We start from the raw sequence: 18,092 nt of genomic DNA, 5'->3' as shown, positions 1-18,092 counted from the left end.
ATGTGGCACCATCCAAGGGTCTGTTTCTGCTGCCAGGCCTCCAGCTGGCCTCTGCAGAGTTGCTGCAAGGCTGTGGCTTCCTCTGAGCCATCAGTTTGGAACTGCCTGCCTTTTTTGTCATAGGTGCACATGTCCAGGAGAGAGACCTGCGGTCCCTTCTAGCTGTTCCTGCTTGGGGCCTGGTCATTGGTCAGGGGTTTCTGTCCCCCCAGTCTGTGATAAAGTATTGCTGAGGCCCCAGGGGGTCATGTGCGGGAGAGAGGTGTGCTGCCACTTGGCCAAGGTGCAGGTGTAGTGCAGCTGCAGAGTCTCAGGCTACCCGGTAAATCTCAGTATCCTGGTCACTTCCCAGCCCCTCTCAGAAACTGGGGAAACAAGCACCAGTAACAGCAGTGGTGACCAGTGATGAATATAGAGCATTCCAATCAGTGCCTCATGCCAACTTCAACATCTGTAGCACTGCCGGAAAACAAGATATGCCAGGGTGAGCCAGCAAGGAACAACTGTGGACTTGACCTAGCATTAGAGCAAACAGCAGGTGTCAACTACTGCAACCACAGTACTAGTAACTGCAGCAACATCAACGGTGGGGTCAGGGGTTACATGAACTAAATAGTTCTGAAGGACAATAAAATGACGGTTGATAAGAGAAAAGAAAATGGGGCAGGAAGGCCAAAGAAAGCTTGATATTCAACAAGTAAGTTTATGGGAAGCAGAAGAGAGGTGGCAAGTGAGGAAGAGTAAAAAAGTAAAAAATATATATAAAGAACAAGAGAATTTGGTTATATTAGAGAGGAAGGAAAGGAGAAAAGGTAATGGAGGAGAGAAAAATGAAAACAAGAGCAATAGTGAACAAAGACTCAACCTAAAACAACCAGCCAAGAAGCCCTGATCCTTCAAAATCAAAACAAAGCAAAATAACAGGTGAAAAGAAATGAGAAAAATGAAAAAAAAGAATGTGTGTGCGTTAGTATACCTGAATTAATCTGTGTGTCAAGAACACACCCACACAAGATCTTGATGAGAAAAAGGATAAAGTCTGGATGAGAAGAGCAGGATCTGTCTGCTCTGAGGTTGTCGGGACTGTGGACAGGAATGGATGTCTGCTGCCTCTGCCGCTCTGCCCTGGTTTCTACTTCCTCTTGGGCTCTGTGCCCCTCAGAGCCAGGGCTGGTCTTGCTGACCTGGTCCTCTTTGAGTGGATCAGGAGCTGCCAGCTGGAGCGGCCCGGGCTGAGCCTGGTGAAGAAGCTCTCAGCTTCCCTTCTCTGCACTGCAAGGCAGGACAGAATGGATGGACTGAGGACTGGAGTTCCATTCAGACAGACCAGATCCATGCATTTCCAGAGTCCTAAGGACGTTCCTGCAGCTGGCAGTTAGCCCTCATTCTACTTGGGAATTTCGTTGGGTGGCATCTGCTCCACAATGATCACATCAGCACACCCCAAGGCGGGCAGCTGCTGGTCTCTGCTGGGCATCTGACTCAGGGACCCCCAGAGGCCTCCACTGGCAGGGCAGGTTAGTGAACCCGTCAGTCTTGCACACTCCACGGCCCGCAAGTGTGGCCTTCCCGGGACTCACCCTGAGTGTCAAGCACCCATTTGCCCAGATACTGGGTTGGTCCCCTGAGCCACCAGACATGAAGGGAGAGTGAGGTGCACTCCCTTCCCTGTCCCCAGCCTTAATCCCTGGGGTGCTCTTCTCTGTACAGTTTCAGTTGCACGTTGCCAGGCACATGCCAGGCCCCATGGCAGGTGCTTGCTGGACAGTCGGATAGTGCTTGCTTTTATCTCCTGGGCTCCTGCAGTGGAAGGTTGCTGCAAGGTCACTTCAGGAGGGTTCCTGACTCAGCTTTCCCCAAGCCTGCCCAGGAACCTGAGCTCTTTTCAGACCCTAGCTCGCCGCACTGTCGCTGGCTTGGCTCGGATCAGACTGCCTCTCTGCTGGACAGGTTCTCCCTTGCCAGGTGATTTGCAGCATCTTTCTCTTTTTGCCTGTGTCACCTCTCCCTCTGACATAAACTGGTGACACTGGCACCACCTCCCTGGCTCCAGTGTGTTCTTTCCTGTCCTGTGCTCAGATCACCTCAGTTTCTCTCGATTCTCCCACTGTCACATACTGGATCTCAGTGAATTCCCTCTGGCTTCTACCTCACCAAGAAACAGTCCTCCTGCAGACTGAACCCAAGCAGCGGAGCAACTGGAAATTCAGCCTCCCTCTAATGCTCTCTCTTTCCTCCCTGAGCATTTTAAACGAAGGGCCAGAAGCTGCACTCGAGGGGTCAGCTGGCTGGAAGAACATCCAGAGAAACCTCAGTGCGTCAGGAGCTTCGCATCCAGAGACAAGCACATGCCAGCAGACGTGCCAGGGGGCTGGGTACAGATGTACGGGTTGGGCCTGGTACAGGTGTACAGCGGGATCACATAGGTTACACGCATGTCCCCATCTCACACATCTCTACACTGAAGAACTCAGCTTCAAGGGAGGTTGAGGGAAAGATTGGAAAGGAGAAATGGATCACCTCCTTGAGAGCATCCAGTCTCCATCACCCGCTAACGAGCATCTTTCCCTGACCAGTTGGAGTGCAATTTCTTATCAGAGACAATCAGGGGCAGCCCTTGGGAGGAGTCCTGCAGGTGACCTAAAATGTGGGATTCAGGGCCTAAGAACAACTTTGACGACTAGTGGGAAAATGCCAGGCATGGATGTGTCAGAAGACTGAAGGGGCTTTACAGAAGTGTGTTCCACAGGGAAGGAGAAACTAACTTGCCTCCAGAACTGAAGTGATTGATATTCACAGTGAACAGGAAAAACTGTAGTATGGCATTCCGTATCTGAAAACATGAGGATAGATTTATCAGAACTCAAAAAACCCTGAGGAGAAATTGAGATAAACAATTAGAGATTGTTCTTAATAAAAGATCAAATACTCAACATCCCTTTTATTCTTATAAAGGTGTTTTCCACTTTTCATATATGGATTCTATATTGTCTTTAAAACATGCCTAAATAATGATTTTTTTAAGTAAAATTATCCAAAAGTGATGTTGGTGACACTATCACACTGACCCATATATTGACTTACCCTCATTTTTTCTTCTCAGAAAATGTGAATTCTTGGGGCGCCACCCTGTTGAAGAATTCTTCCCAGCCTGAGGGTGGTGCTGGGAGGTGAAAATGGGACACCAGGCAGTCACCCTGTGCTCCTGGTCATAGCGTGTGGTTGGAGTAGGATGGGCTATGACCAGGATGCTACCTTCAGTGTGCTGCCAACGTGTTCTAGGGGTTGCCTGTGTCTGTCGACCTTTGGGGATTCGCTGGAGCACGTTCTCAGATCATAGGGAAAAAGCGACTTGAGTTTCATTCCTGTGTCACACAACAAGAATACGGACCCAGCTTCTTTCAGGGGATTTAGATTATTTTTCCTCAAAGGCATTTGTGTCAGCACTTCAATTTAGTAGATTTTTTTTCCTGGATATTTCTGCAGGCTCTTTAAATTCTTATTTTCATTTACTCCCATCCATTTAGCAATGTGTACAGTATCCGCCCAGATGTGGCTCTTTTCCAGACCTGTAAAGGCTGATTTTCTAGATTATTTGTAAAATAAGACAACACTGATCCCAGATAATCAACTATTTTTATTTTTAAGAAAACTGATCACTTCTCTCTTCTTGGTACAAAGCTCAAACCAATTTCCTGGTAAAGACAAAAATCTTTATCCCAACCACTCTCTACACCAACTACTGATTTCTACCTTCTTTCCCAGGGAAGCAAAACACTTTTGCTAACCAACATTAAAAACAGAAAATACACCTTTGCAGAACCTTAACAGAGGTCTTCCAAAAACCCACTGCCGCCTGCACCCAGCACATGCACATACACCTGTGAGCTTCACTGATTTCCTCCTTTTATATCTTCCCAGCCCCTCAAAGTACTCAAGGATTTTCGTCAGGTATTTCTGTTTTGAGACTGATTTATGAACACTTCCTTGTATGGCCAGGTGCTGGCCATATTCCACAATCCATAATCTGTCACCAGGAGTAATGGCCCATCTCCAAAGGTGAGGCGGGACAGTCCTTTCTGTATGCATCAGATAAACAGATTGCATGGCTGCCCAGGGATCTGTCTGAAGTGGGCTGAAGAGCACATTAACCTATCAGCACACCCCCATTTTCCTAGTGGTTCTTTTCTTTTCTGCTCTTCATTTTTCTTCATAAGAGGTAGATCTAATGAATAGCACAACATCCAATCACAGTGAGCAGATTGCTCAAACTCCATAGAGGCAAATGTCTGTGGTACCCAGGAAATTCAAAACATCGCAACCCTCCAACCTCACTGTGTGAAATGCCTTCAGAAACTCATTGAGATGAAGAGGATTTGTTACCTGCTTCCTCAATGCCCTAAGCATTTCCTGGGACACTTGATGGCAAGGAGTCCCACAGCTTCCAATGACTGCTTTTTCCTTTTCTCATTTCTAACAGAAAACTAAACTTAGGTTTCGAGCACCATCTCAATTTGTTTCATTTTCATGAATTCTGAGTCTGTGTATACCTCTATGATATTCCTACAGAGTTGGCAGATTCCTGTTTTTCAAGGTTGAGGTGTGCTCTAGGAGGTATTTAGTGTATTGTCCTGGTGTGGGTCAGTCCAGCCACCCAAGCAGGACACAGGCACATGGGTGACATTTCCAAACAGATGAATGGTATGCGTAGGCCCACAAAAATTGTCAGGCACCAGATGCTGTTAGGATAGATCACCATCCAGTGCAGGACCATGGAAATTTCAAAAGTTGATCCAACCTCACCCAAGTTAACAACCTGCATCTGTGTGTTTGAGTGTGCATGGGTGTGTTCGAAGTGTGTTGAGCTGGAAGTCAAGTTTCAGCATTCTAAGAAGCAACTAGGAGATTTAAAAATAAAGACAGCAAGTCACAGAACTCATTCCAGGACAACCCCAACCAAAGAAGCAGCAGGGAGATGGTCTGAGAGTTAAAGGGATGCTGGTCACTGAGGGTGGGGAGTTGGTGAGAAATTTGTTTTTCCTGTTCCCCCCCACTTAATAATGAACCTGGATTGTTTTAAGGATAAAGGACAGGTGATGGAAAGTAAGGAGACTAGAGGTGTTAGAATGGAGAGGTTGACCCCTGAAGGAATGGCCGACATCAGGATTTCTCAGACTTCAGTGTGTCCTGTTGGAAATGCAGATTCTGATGTGCAGGTGGGTCGGGGGTTCGAGTCTGCCTAAGAAGCTCACAGGTGATGCTGATGCTGGTTCACAAAGCACACCTTGAGTAGTAAGGACCCAAATAAAAGGGTTACCTGAAGCCCTAGATCATAGAAAGAGGGTTTAACCCAAGATGAGAAACACAAACATCTTCCTCCAGTATCTGAAAGATAAAAGAAGTTTGGGCAAGATGGTGAAAGATAGAAAATGAATATACTTTTATCTCCTCATCCAAGTATTAAAATATAGAAGAAGAAAATCTTAGGATGGGAAATGAATATACCATCTGGAGGACATTACAACCCCAGAGAGTACTAAAGAGATAGTAAACTCCCAAGGTTTTTTCTTTTGTGTGACTATCCTTTACTTTGGAAGGTCACCTCGTTTTGCAATTCAGCATTCCATGTCATGGCATAGTCTCTTTCTCCTCTATTGTAACCACCTCAAGAACAAATTTATATTATAGTAGTTTATGATTAATAGATGGTAAATAATAAATACTAGATTGATGGATTTAGGCAGGGGTCCTGAATTCTGGCCACAGTTTTATTTCTGACTCCCAATTGACAGTAAATTACTTCAGCTGCTTCTGGCTCAGTTTTCTTATCTGTCATGACATGATAACACACTTTTCTTCCCGCCACTTATAATTGCTATGAGAAAGAAATGAGGTCTTAATTATAATGCTACTTGGGAAGATCTGTTCCAAATTGAAGGTGTCTTAGTGGTAGTGGCATTTTATTCCCAACAAGTGATGTATTAGCTGAGATTTGTACATATTATCTGATATTTCCTATTCTCTGTAAGATACTATGCATGACTCACTGGAAAAATGATTTGACTGAGGTCTGGATTTCAAATGCCAGTGACGTGATTGTTACGTGTGAGGGAGAGGATGGAGAAGAGGCACCCTTCTGTAGCTCAGTATTGCTTGAAGGCTTTTTCCATTACAAGGAACTAGAATTTTGTTTAATTGCTCATCTTCTCTGAAAATTTCTCTATGGGTGATGTACAAAACCTGTTGATTACACAGAAAGTAACTAAAAAAAACCCTCACTGTTAACAAGTTTATCTTCTTTAATCTCCTTCTGCCATATAAATGCAGATGTGTGTGCATGTGTTTGTGTGTGTGGGGGTGAGGGGTCTTAGTAAATGGGAAGGAGTCACAGTGTGTTGTGTCATATACTGTTCTCATAACAAGAACAGAAAAAAGGGTCCAAAACTGCCGTGGCTAGTTAGCACTTGCCATGCATTCAACGCCAGCCCAAAGATCATTAGACATTCTAAAGACACGCGACACATCTGCCCTCAGGGTACTCAGAATCTGTCTGGGAGACCATGTCCCTATACCTAAGACCAATCATAACTGCTTTAGCACCTACTGTATGTCAGACTGTGTGAAACACACAGGATGCATTCCAATAAGTGCAGCGAAGAATTCTCCAACTTCAAGGCTGCCGTGTACACTCACTTACTAGGACTCAACTCCTGGTTAGGCAGAGTCAGTGGTGTTGGTCATTTAGTTCATGGATATAACACACTTAGAAATCAAAAAAGACTGTCAGTTCACAAGTAATCAAGAAAACAAATGTACAGCAGAGAAAACATGAACCTAGACATCAAGTCATTTATTACATTTCCAAGAAAAAATTATTCCCCTATTTCTGACATTTTTGATATAAATGTGCTCAAATCCATGCTGTTAGGTGTGCAGTGAAGAAATGAGGTCTTGTTCATTACCTGCACATCCATCCCGTTCAAGAGTGCATGCCTGCGTTCTCACACAGAGTTTTGATCTTTCTATTTCTGGAGAAGAGGATAAAACCAGATGACTTTGTACTCAGCTGGTTTTATATTCCTCTGTACCACTTATATTTTACTTTTCCTTGGTTAAGAGATTAAGAGTAGCTCTTATTTTTAAAGATAAACTTGATAATGATCGGTTTGGAAAGTTAATTGTCTCTTTTTGAAACAGAAATATGAATCCTCTTTGATTAAAAAAAGCATGAAATTATAATGTACTGATCAAATTTCATCTCCATAGATCTTTGGACCTACTAGCATAGTGTAATAAGTTGTCATTTCCTTATCACAACCAGTATTGTTTGATCTTTTAAATTTTTTTGATAGAGAAGCAGAAGGCCTTACTTTCTACATTACTTTTGGTAAAGACAAAATTGAAATGATGTATTATTTAATAGTATCCCTTGTGATTATACATTGGAGGTTTAAAATATTATTAATTGAATTATCCGTGAAACAAATGTTTGCTAATAAGGTAGAATGAACCCTTTTCTTTTATTGAATAAAAAGACTTGGTTTAAAGATCATATTCAAATTTAAGTTCTCTTTAACCAACTTAAATCTCTTCAGTATTCTTCATTTATACTGAAATAAATTATAATGAAACAAATCACATTAAAATAAAATACAAAAATTGCAAAATATTTAATTTGCCAAATATATGAAATATATGAATGAATCTTTAAGGCATCAATTGCTTGTAACTTTCCCATCCCTTAGTCATGTAAAATTTTTAAGCCAGGTAATACTTCTGTCTCTGTATCTCGAGTATGCATATGAGGGGTTAGGATGTATCTTCTAAGCAAGAAGCCATCACTGGTGGCCTTGACTATGCTGGTCATCTCCTCCCTCCATCTACAGCACACTGCCTCCTGCAGTCCAGGAGCTGTGGTAGGCCCTGGGATTACCGGGATGAGTGAGACACAGCCCCACCCTCAGGTGCTCAAGCTCTAGTTCAGTAATTTCTAACTTGGAGGCGGGAGAGAAAGAAGGATATCAAGGACGTGTGAAGGAATCCTGAGATCTCCTCCAGATATTTTCAATATGCTTTCCTGGATCTGCCTGCCTGAGAGCTTTTTCAACTGCATAAATGACAACTAGCATAGAGTCCCAATAGGAATAGATTTCAGATCCCTCCTTTATTTGTCAATGAATAAGGATTTTAAAAACTACTATTAATACAGAATTGCTTAGCAGGTACTATGTGCCAGATACTCTTTTAAATAATTTGTATATTAATGGTTTTAGTCCTCACAACAATAGCTGAGGTACACACTATTAGCATGCCAGTTTTACAGATAAGGAAATGGAGGTAAACAGGTTTAAGTAACTTGCTCAAAATCACACAGAAAACAAACTAAGCACTTATCCAGGAGTTTGGTTCCAAAGTCTGACTCCTAACCACTGTGGGACATGGCTTCATTGTTCAGTCAAATGTTGTTCAAAGTCCATTGATATAGGCTTTTATGTAATTTGACAAAATAAAATCATTTAAACTTCTATTTACCATGCCTGTTCTTTAAATATTGAATAGAAATTCATAGTTTTGGGTTGGTTTTAGAGGAGTGAGTTGCATTAGTGAGTACACAGCCAGGGGATTATACTCTGGTGCCTAGCCCCAGATCCTCAGTGGGAGAGCAATGTGCCTCCCTGAGGCTTCTTCCCAGAGTTGCTAATGCTGGTTTTCTTAACTTTGTCCTCCTAGAGATTCCAGTTTTGAGATAGGCTTTTCCAAAAGCACATTGCTTTGCTTTTCTATTCCAGGTAGCTGAGAATTGATGCACTTCAGGAAACCCTTTTTCAGTTCTGCCTAAAAACTCTTCTATTAAACATTAATGTGCTATCACATTTAAGAAACAAGAAGACTTGGGAAGACTGAAGATAATTTATCATGAACTAGTAGGAAGAAAACACCCACAAAGTCTTTACATATTACATACATCAGGCTGAGACCCAAAGCAGTCATGCTTACTCTTGCAGGAAATAAAAGCCATGTGTGAAAACTTGAAGAAATTAAGAAAATACAATGGATAGATACTTTTTTGAAAGAAAAATGGCTTAAGAATAGATCTTAAATAGAAAAATAAAAGGAAATCCACGTCTAGACCCATGTCTCGCTCCACTCAGGCTGCAAAAACGAAATACAGTAGATTGGGTGGCTGCTAAACAGCATACATTTATTGCTCACAGCTATGGAGGCTGAGAAGTCCAAGATAAAGCACAAGTAGATTCGGTATCTGGTGAGGACTTGTTCCTTATAGATGTTGCCAGCTGTGTATCCTCAAGGGGCAAAAGGGGCAAATGGTCCCAAAGGTCTCTCTTGTAAGGACACTAATCCCATTCATGGGGACTCTGGAAAAGATCCCAGCTCTTAATGTCAACACATTGGGAATTAGACGTTAGCATATGAATTTCAGAGGGTCATAGATATCTAGAGTATAGTGTCCTACCATAGTGAAATTACATAAAAACTAAGAGAAAAATGTTAAAAGGAGACAGAGGCAAAGGGTGGCTTACTTTATAGGGGCAACAGTTTTCTGTCAGGTGACTTCTGTCCTCCTAAGGAAGCCAGAGCAGGACGACTATAGTGTCCGTGAACCAGCAGGGGGCCTGTTGCCTAGAATATCTGTGGCAGGAATACTTTCAACAGTTAGGATGAAGGAAAGACAAACTGCAAGAAAGGCAATAAGTATGCCACAAAGGAAATGTTCTTTAAGGTACGTATTCCAGGCAGCATAAAAATGATCCCAGATAAAATGCAAGGAGATCCTGGAAGAACTAGAGAAAGTGGTTTTGAAAGGGGGTGTGAATCTGAATTTAAGTTATTATAAAAGTAAAAAAAATTATGTTTTAGGTGAAAAGAATTATGTTTTATGTTTTGTAAAAATACACAGATATGGCAACGTGAAAGAACCTGGAGGATACATCACGTTAAGTGAAAAAACCAAGAACCAAAAGACAGATACACAAGGTCTCTTTTATATGTGCAGTACCAAATAGGTGAGACTGTCAAAACAGAAGGCAGAATGGAAGCTGTCAGGGCTGAAGGGAAATGGCAATGTCAGACAGTTGTTAACTGAAGCCCACGAAACTTCAGTTAGAGAAGAGGAATAAGTTCAAGAGAGCTGTTGTACCACATGGGGACTAGCATTCATCCCAAGGTAGTGTATTCTGGAAAACTGATAAGAGATTTCTTATTTTCAATCATGCACACACAAAAAGCATATGTTAAATAACTTCACTTGTTCATTCTACAATTTATATATATTTCAAAACATCTTATACCTGGTAAATAAGCACATTTTAGTTGTCAATTAAAAATAATAAATCAGAGAAAAAACAGGATTAAAGGATTATTAAAAATATACTGAAAATGGATCATGAAAGTAAGTGTAAAAATTTCTAGGAAATAGAATTTGGGTACATGTAGTGGTAGAATACTTGCCTCGCAGATACAAGGTCCTGGGTTCAGCCCCTAGAACCACACACACACACACACACACACACACACACACACACACAATTCTAGAAAAGAACACAGGAGAAAAATCCATACTATAGAATACTCTACAATTAAAAAATAATCTTGATGCATTTGACTAGGATGTACTTTGCAGAAATTAAGCCTTGTGGAAAAAAGTCCATCTCTAAAGATTACAAACTAATTGTTTATATGAAATTTGCAAAATAAGCTAATTATTGATATGGTTAGTGATTAATTATCAATTATTAATCTATTGATTAGCTTCCCAGGAGTTAGCCATAGGGAAGGGAATGAATGTGGCTATAAAAGGGTAACACAGAGGAGCACTGTGGTGTCAGGACTGTTGAGTCTCTTGGTTATAGAGGTGGTTTTACCAGGTTGACTAGTGATAAAATACCATAAGCTCCACCCCTGCCACCCTCACCCAACACTCAGTCACTAAGGAGTGGATGTACAACTGGCAAACTTTGACTGAGGTTTGTGGCCCACACCAGTGTCAACCTTTGGTACTGACTGCACCATCATTGTGTAGGATGTTGACACTGGAGGAGGCTGGGGCGGGGTGTGGAAATCCCCATATGTTTCTTTACAACCTCCTTTGACTCTCTAATTATCTCAAAATGGAAAGTCAACACAAAGGTGCAGGGAGAAATCCAGAGAATCAAAATGCACAGCCATCGCATACATGCCACATTGGTCACCTCTTCATCACTCTGATAGGTACCTGAGGACGACATGGAGGAGGAAAGGTTTGTTTTGTCTCATGGCTTCAGAGCCCATGTTCATCTGCCTCCAGAGCAGAAATATGGGCAGAGAGGAGTGGGCCAATGACAAGATATACCCTTCTGGGGTACACCACCAGTGACCCACATCCTTCAACTACAGTTCCACCACCTCCCAATAAGGCCATTGTTATTAATCCGTCAGTGAATCAACCCACCAGGGAGGTCAGAGCCCCTCTGAACTGATGGCTTCCCTAAAGCTCCACCTTGCACATGGCTGCACAGGGGGTCAATGTTCAACATGTGAGCTTTGGGGAACACCTCATATCCAAACTGTAACATGCACTCGTGAGTTGGAAAGGTGAGATGCAGTTAACGTGTCCTTAGATTCTCACATTCTCCAGGACATTAGAGGAATATTGAAGAATTAGACTTTGTTAGCATAAACATGTCAAAATTTCTAAGGCAAACAAGTAGAAATTGTATCCAACTTCCAACAAGTAGACAGAGATTCTCAACACTGAATTTGTTTGTAGACTTTTCATTGATAAGGAATGAGGGGTACCATAGGCAAGAAGGTCTTGACGAAAGGATAGATGTAAGAACAAGCAAAAACTCCAGTAGATAAGACAAGAATTGAATCTAAAATTGAAAATGTGCTCCAGAAAGTTGAGTTTCAGCAGAAAGCCTTAGAAATACTGAGGGGTGTCTATTCTACTTGGAGTTGGAATCATGTAAGAACGAGGACAGCACTGTGGGGCCTTTAGGTGCAAGGGAAAATGTGTACCCAGATAGTAACTAGGATCAGCTTAGAGCAGTAAGGGCTGAGGTCCTGGCTCTGATAGCTACTCTGTTCTCAGCTGTGAACCTGTGATGTAGGGTTTCTGTCCAATATGAGGAAAGATTAGCATTACATAAAATGCACTGCTTTGGGGTCTACAAGTCAGTGGCTGTTGGCGTGTATACCCTGTTATATAACCATTGTTATCAGGTAATGCCAGAGCAGATTCATCACCACAACATATTAGCAGTCAATCACCATCCCACATTCCCTCCCTCGCCTGGAAAACTAATCCATGCAGTCTCTATGGATTTGCCTATTCTGCACACTTCATATAAAGGGAATATGTGGTCTTTTGTGTATGGCTCTTGTCTCTAAAAATATCTTCAAGGTCCACTCAAGTGGTAGGATAAAGCAGCACTCCATTTCTTTTCCTGGTCATGTAATATTCTGTTGTACAGAGAGGCCATGTTTTCATTTATTCATTTATCAGTCCACAGGCATTTGGGTTGTTTTTACCTTTGGGCTATTCTGAGTAATACTGCTTATGAACATTGGTGTACAAGTTTTTGCAGGCGTGTATGTTTTCAGCCCCCTTAAGTACATCCCTAGGTGTGGAACTCCTAGGTCATATGGAAGTTCTATATTTAACTTCTTGAGGATCCGCCAGACTGTTTTCCACAGGGGCTTTATCATTTTGTATTCTCAGCAGTAATATACAAATGTTTCATTTCCCCACATTCACCAACATCTATTTTCCTTTTTAGTGGGATGAATTGATATCTCATTGTAATTTTGATTTACATTTATTGAGTAATGAATGATGTTCACATATTTTCATCTTATGGGTTAGTCGTTTGGAGATTCTTTGGAGAAAGACCTATCCATATGCTTTTTCCTTCTTAAAATTGGGTTGTCTTTTTATTGCAAGAGTTCTTCATACACTCTAAATAGTAGACCCTCATCAGATATACAATTTAGAATTGTTTTCTTTTTTTTGCTGAGGGTTTTCTTTTCACATACTTAATACTGTCCTTTGATCCATGAAGGTTTCAATTATAATGAAGTCAGATTTATCTGCTTTTTTTCTTGGGTTGTTTGTGCTTTTCTATTGTTGCATAAAACTATTTTTACTGAAATAAGACACCATTTTATATTTGAAATTCTTATTTCTAGTTATCCATAATTTAAATAGACTTACTAGTAACCTGTCTCACCAACAAAATACATTAATCTCCCATAGCTGATTTAGGAAATTTGTTGTTTTTAAACAATACACATTTATCATCTTGCAATTCTGTGGTCCAGAAGTCTAAACAGAGCCCCATTGTGCTAAAACTGGAGGTCAGCAGACCCTCATTCCCAGGGAAGCTTCAAGGCAGAGTGGTTTCCCAGTACTTCCCAGCTCCTAGAGGCCTCCTTCCTTGACCTCTCTCTCTCTTTTCCTCTATCTTCAAACCCAGCTGCATAGGGCCAGGTCCCTCTCACATTGCCCCACCCTGACCTCTCCCCCTTCTCCTTTTAAGTCCCCTTCTAATTCTGTTGGCTCAGGAGAGTCTCCTGATGTTACAGTCAGCTGATTAGACAATCGAATTCCTTCTGCATTCTTAGTTCTGGGGATTCGGAGTTGGACCCGTAAGGCCAGTTGCTGTTCTGTGTAGCACAGATGACCCTACTGGTGTCCCGTTCACTAAAGCTTGGGATTACACTACATTTGTTAACAGAAAACACATTTGAGAGTACTTCATGTTAGTCAACTTTTCATCCTTGTGACCAAAATACCTGACAAGAACAACTTGGAGGGAAGATTTATTGTGGCTCCCAGTTTCAGAGGTTTTAGTCATCTGACTCCATTGTTCTGGTCCTGCAGTGAGGCAGAGCCTCTTGGTGGAAGGGTGTGGAGAAGAAAGCTACTCTGCTCATGGAAGCCTGGAAGAAGAGGGAAGAGAGAGGGAGATGGATGGGAGGTGTGAAGAAGGGTCCTGGGAGAAGATAAATACTTCCAAGGCATGTCTCCATGACCTACTTCCTCCAGATGGACCCCAGTTGTCCATTCAACCATCAGTGGATAAATAACCTGATGTGGTCAGAGTCCTCATGACCCAATCACCCCATAGCCTCACCTCTGTGCACATAAGACTTTGAAGGACATTCCAGAGACAAACCAGAACATACTCAGAAAGAGAGAGACTGCAGATAACGTTGGCTTTTTCTCTGCAAACTTCTTCGGGCAGCAGCATAGACACTAAGGGCAGGGAGTTTAGCAAATATACAAATTATAGACTCACAATGAGTCCTTTCTAGAATATCTAAACCAGAAGTTTCTGTTCATTTGTTACAACCTAAGAATTAGATATAATGGATAGCAGTTTTAAATTGGCTTTCTAAAAATTGGGATAAGTAGACAGATCTTTTGTTAAGGGCAGCAGGTACAGTGGAGTGAGCATGGGCTTTGAAGTTAAGGAGATCTGGAACCAGGTTCAAACATGCCATTTTATTAGAAAAGGTCCCTGGAATTCAACTGCATCATCCCAAATTAGATTTTTATGGATAGGTACAAAACTTGGTAGGGTAATGAAACTCAAATGTCTCTAAGATGCAGATGGAGGGTTTTTAATGGAAAAAAAATGTGCTTAAAGTTTATAAAATGACTTGAAGTCCCTTTGCCATGTTGTTTATCAAATGATAATGGTGTTAGGAACTCATGTTAAGTGCATGCATTTTAAAATCAATTTGTTGGTGTGATGCTAGAGATAAAAAGTGTTCTGCCTATCTAATGCTGTTAGAAGTCATCAGGAAGACAGGGACAGTGAATTCTGTCAGGTCTTTTCTTTGATTCAAAAGGAATGAGATGGTAGACAGGTGGACTTGTTTACTGCTAAGCTTCCTCACTGTCCTGGTCCCATTTTCTTGCCTAAGTAATCTATTACCACCTCTAGAAAGGGGTAAGAGGCTCTAATCTAAAGATGAATAGAGAAGCACGTCAATGCTCCCCATGATGTACATAAAATCTGAATTTCTCTACATCTGTGTACATCAAGGTGTCTTTTTTGTTCTGGGATATCTGGAGTATAAAAATTAAACTGATTATTAAAGGAGGTAGCGGGCAATTTAGGAGTACCCTGTCTCCCTGTGACAAAAGCTTTGCAGCTAAGCACAGTAATTTATGTTGATAAATTGCATCTGTCAGAGTGTCCAAAGCACTTCATGGGATAGATTTCTAACTCTGCATTTCTCATTCCTGCATTCTGATATATAAACTTTTATTTAAAGAAAAAAAAAAAAAAAGGCCAAACGAGTCTCTAAGTCCCTGGAGACAGTCCCTAAACTATCATAACCAGTTTGGGTAAAGTTAAACAAAGAATGATAATAATGATTATTACCTTTATTTCCATTCTTTTTCCCCCCAAAATCTGTATGGATATAAAAGTAAAATGAACTATTACAGAAGTAGTCCATTATTTGAGAGCTAAGTTGCCAAGAGAAGAAAACAAAATATCAGAACTCTGAGAAAAAAATGGTTCTAAAGCATAGAAAACTGCATATGAACAAGGTTGAATGGCAGTGGGAAGCCCAGATAATGAAGCCCCAAACTGAAGTTACCAAAAAAAAAGCAATAGAAAGGGTACAGAAACTACAAAGAGTGATCTCTCCATGTGACACTGTCTTGCCAGTGTAACAAGAAGTGATAGATAAAACAACCTTCGAAAAAGAGCCTGGGGACTTGGATTCTAGTCTGTTATGCTATTATATCCATGTACTATCACCACAGAGGTGCTGTTTTAAAACTCAGTGTTTACACACAGATAAAAACACCTTTAGGAGATACACAAAAGAGAAAGGGAACAGAATCAAAGTATCCAACTTCCAAATACAACAGATCATAAGGAAAGACAAGATTGGAAGAAAGGAGCAAAGAACTGCAGGACAGTCAGAAATTAACAAAATTATATTACCAAGTTCTTGACCTATCAATAGCAACTTTAAATAAAGACACAGAATAGCTGAATGGGTAGAAAAGCAAGTCCCAACAGTATGCCCTGGGAGATTAACTTTAACTTTTAGGATGTTCATGGACTAAGAGTGAAGGGATAGAAAAATATATTTTATATTAATTATAAGTATAAAGGGTGGATATCTATGCTTACCTCAAGAGAAATAGGGTGTAAATCAATAACAACAGAAAATGAGAAAGAAGGTCATTCATTATACCATGTAAAAATGGGTCAATTCACCAAGAGAATATAACAATTTTAAATATATATGCACCACACAGCACAGTACATAAATATGTAAATCATGTTTTACATCAATATTTTAATAAATCTGAGGAGTGAAATAGAAAACAACATTATAATAGTAGTGGAATGCAGTCCTGCTGTTTCAACAATGGAGACCATCCAGAGAGAAAATCAGTGAGGAAGCTCTAGACATGGACACATTAGCCCAATTGGGCTCAATGAACATGCACACAACATCCTTTCAGCAGCACAGAGTAAACATTCTTCTAAACCTCATGTGGAACATTTTCTAGGGTAGATCATATGCTGGGCCACAAAGCAAACCTTTCTAACTTTAAGAAGACTGAAATTGAATTAAATATCTTTTCTGACCAGAATGGAATGAAACTAGAAATTAGTAGTGGAAGAAACATTGAAATGGTGCAGATACATGTAAACTGAAAAACATACTACTGAACAACCAGTAAGTCAAAGAAAAAGTTAAAAGGGAAATTTTAAAATGTCTTAAGAAAAATGAAAATGGAAACAATACACTGGGAACTTATGGGCTGCAGCAGAAAGCAGTTTTACGATGGAAGTTTATAACAACAAATGCCTTCCTCATAAAAAGAAGAATCATCTCAAGTCAACAGCTTAAAATTACACCTAAAGAAGCTAGAAAAGGAGTAATAAACTAAACCAAAGTTAGTGTAAGGAAGGAAATGATAATGATCAGAGCAAAAATAAATGAAATAGAGACCAGAAAGACAATAGGAAGATCAACAAAACAAAGAGTTGATTTTTTAAAAGATAAAATTAACAAATCTTTAGCCTTTTTAAGAAAAAAAGAGAATATTGAAGTAAATAAAATGAGCAATGAAAGAAGAGACATTACAGGTAAGACCACAAAAAATACAAAAAATTATAAAAGACTACTGTGAACAATTACATAACTACAAATTGGTAGCCTAGGAAAAGTCACATAAATTTCTAGAAATACACAACCTGCTAAAATTGAATCAAATAGAAAACCTAAACAGATCAATAATAAGTAGGAGATTGAATTAATAGTTTTTAAATCTCCCATCAAAGAAAAACCTATGGTCATATTGTTCCATCACAGAAGTCTGCGCAACATTTAAAAGAAAACTAATACCAGTCCTTCTTACTCTTCCAAAAATAGTAAAGAAGTGGAAACACTTCCAAAGTTATTTGATGAAGCAAGCATTCCTCTGATAACAAAGCCAAACAAGGATACCACAAGAAAGAAGGAAAATTTCAAGCTAATGCTTTTGATGAACATACACAGAAATAATAATAAACTTAGTTCAAAAGCACCATAAGGTAGATGGGGGAAGAAATGATAGAATGAAACAGACATTATTACCTCATGTACAAGTATGACTGCATGACCAATGTGATCCTGAAACATGTATAATAAGAAAAATGAGAAATTACACTCCATTTATATTTGATCTATCAAAATGTATAAATGCATTCTACTGTCATGTACAACTAATTAGAACAAATTTTACAAATAAATTAAAAATAAAGCACCTTAGAAGGACCATTCATGACCAAGTGGGAGTTATCCCTATGATGCAAGGGTGGTTCAACATACATAAAATAATAACTGTTATACAGCATATTAACAGAATGAAGGACAGAAACTATATGATCATCTCAAGGGATGCAGAAAGACATTTGACAGAATTCAATATCCTTTCATGATAAAAACTCTCCCAGCAAATTTGACACAGAAGGAACATCATTCAACACAATGAAGGCCATAAATGACAAGCTTATAGCTAACATTACATTCAGTAGTGAAGATATGAAAACTTGCCAAGATAAGGAACA

The sequence above is a fragment of the Sciurus carolinensis genome, unplaced genomic scaffold (assembly GCF_902686445.1).
Source record: "Sciurus carolinensis unplaced genomic scaffold, mSciCar1.2, whole genome shotgun sequence".
Lineage (NCBI taxonomy): Eukaryota > Metazoa > Chordata > Mammalia > Rodentia > Sciuridae > Sciurus > Sciurus carolinensis.
The sequence above is the reverse complement of the archived record's forward strand: the minus strand, read 5'-3'. Positions refer to the sequence as shown.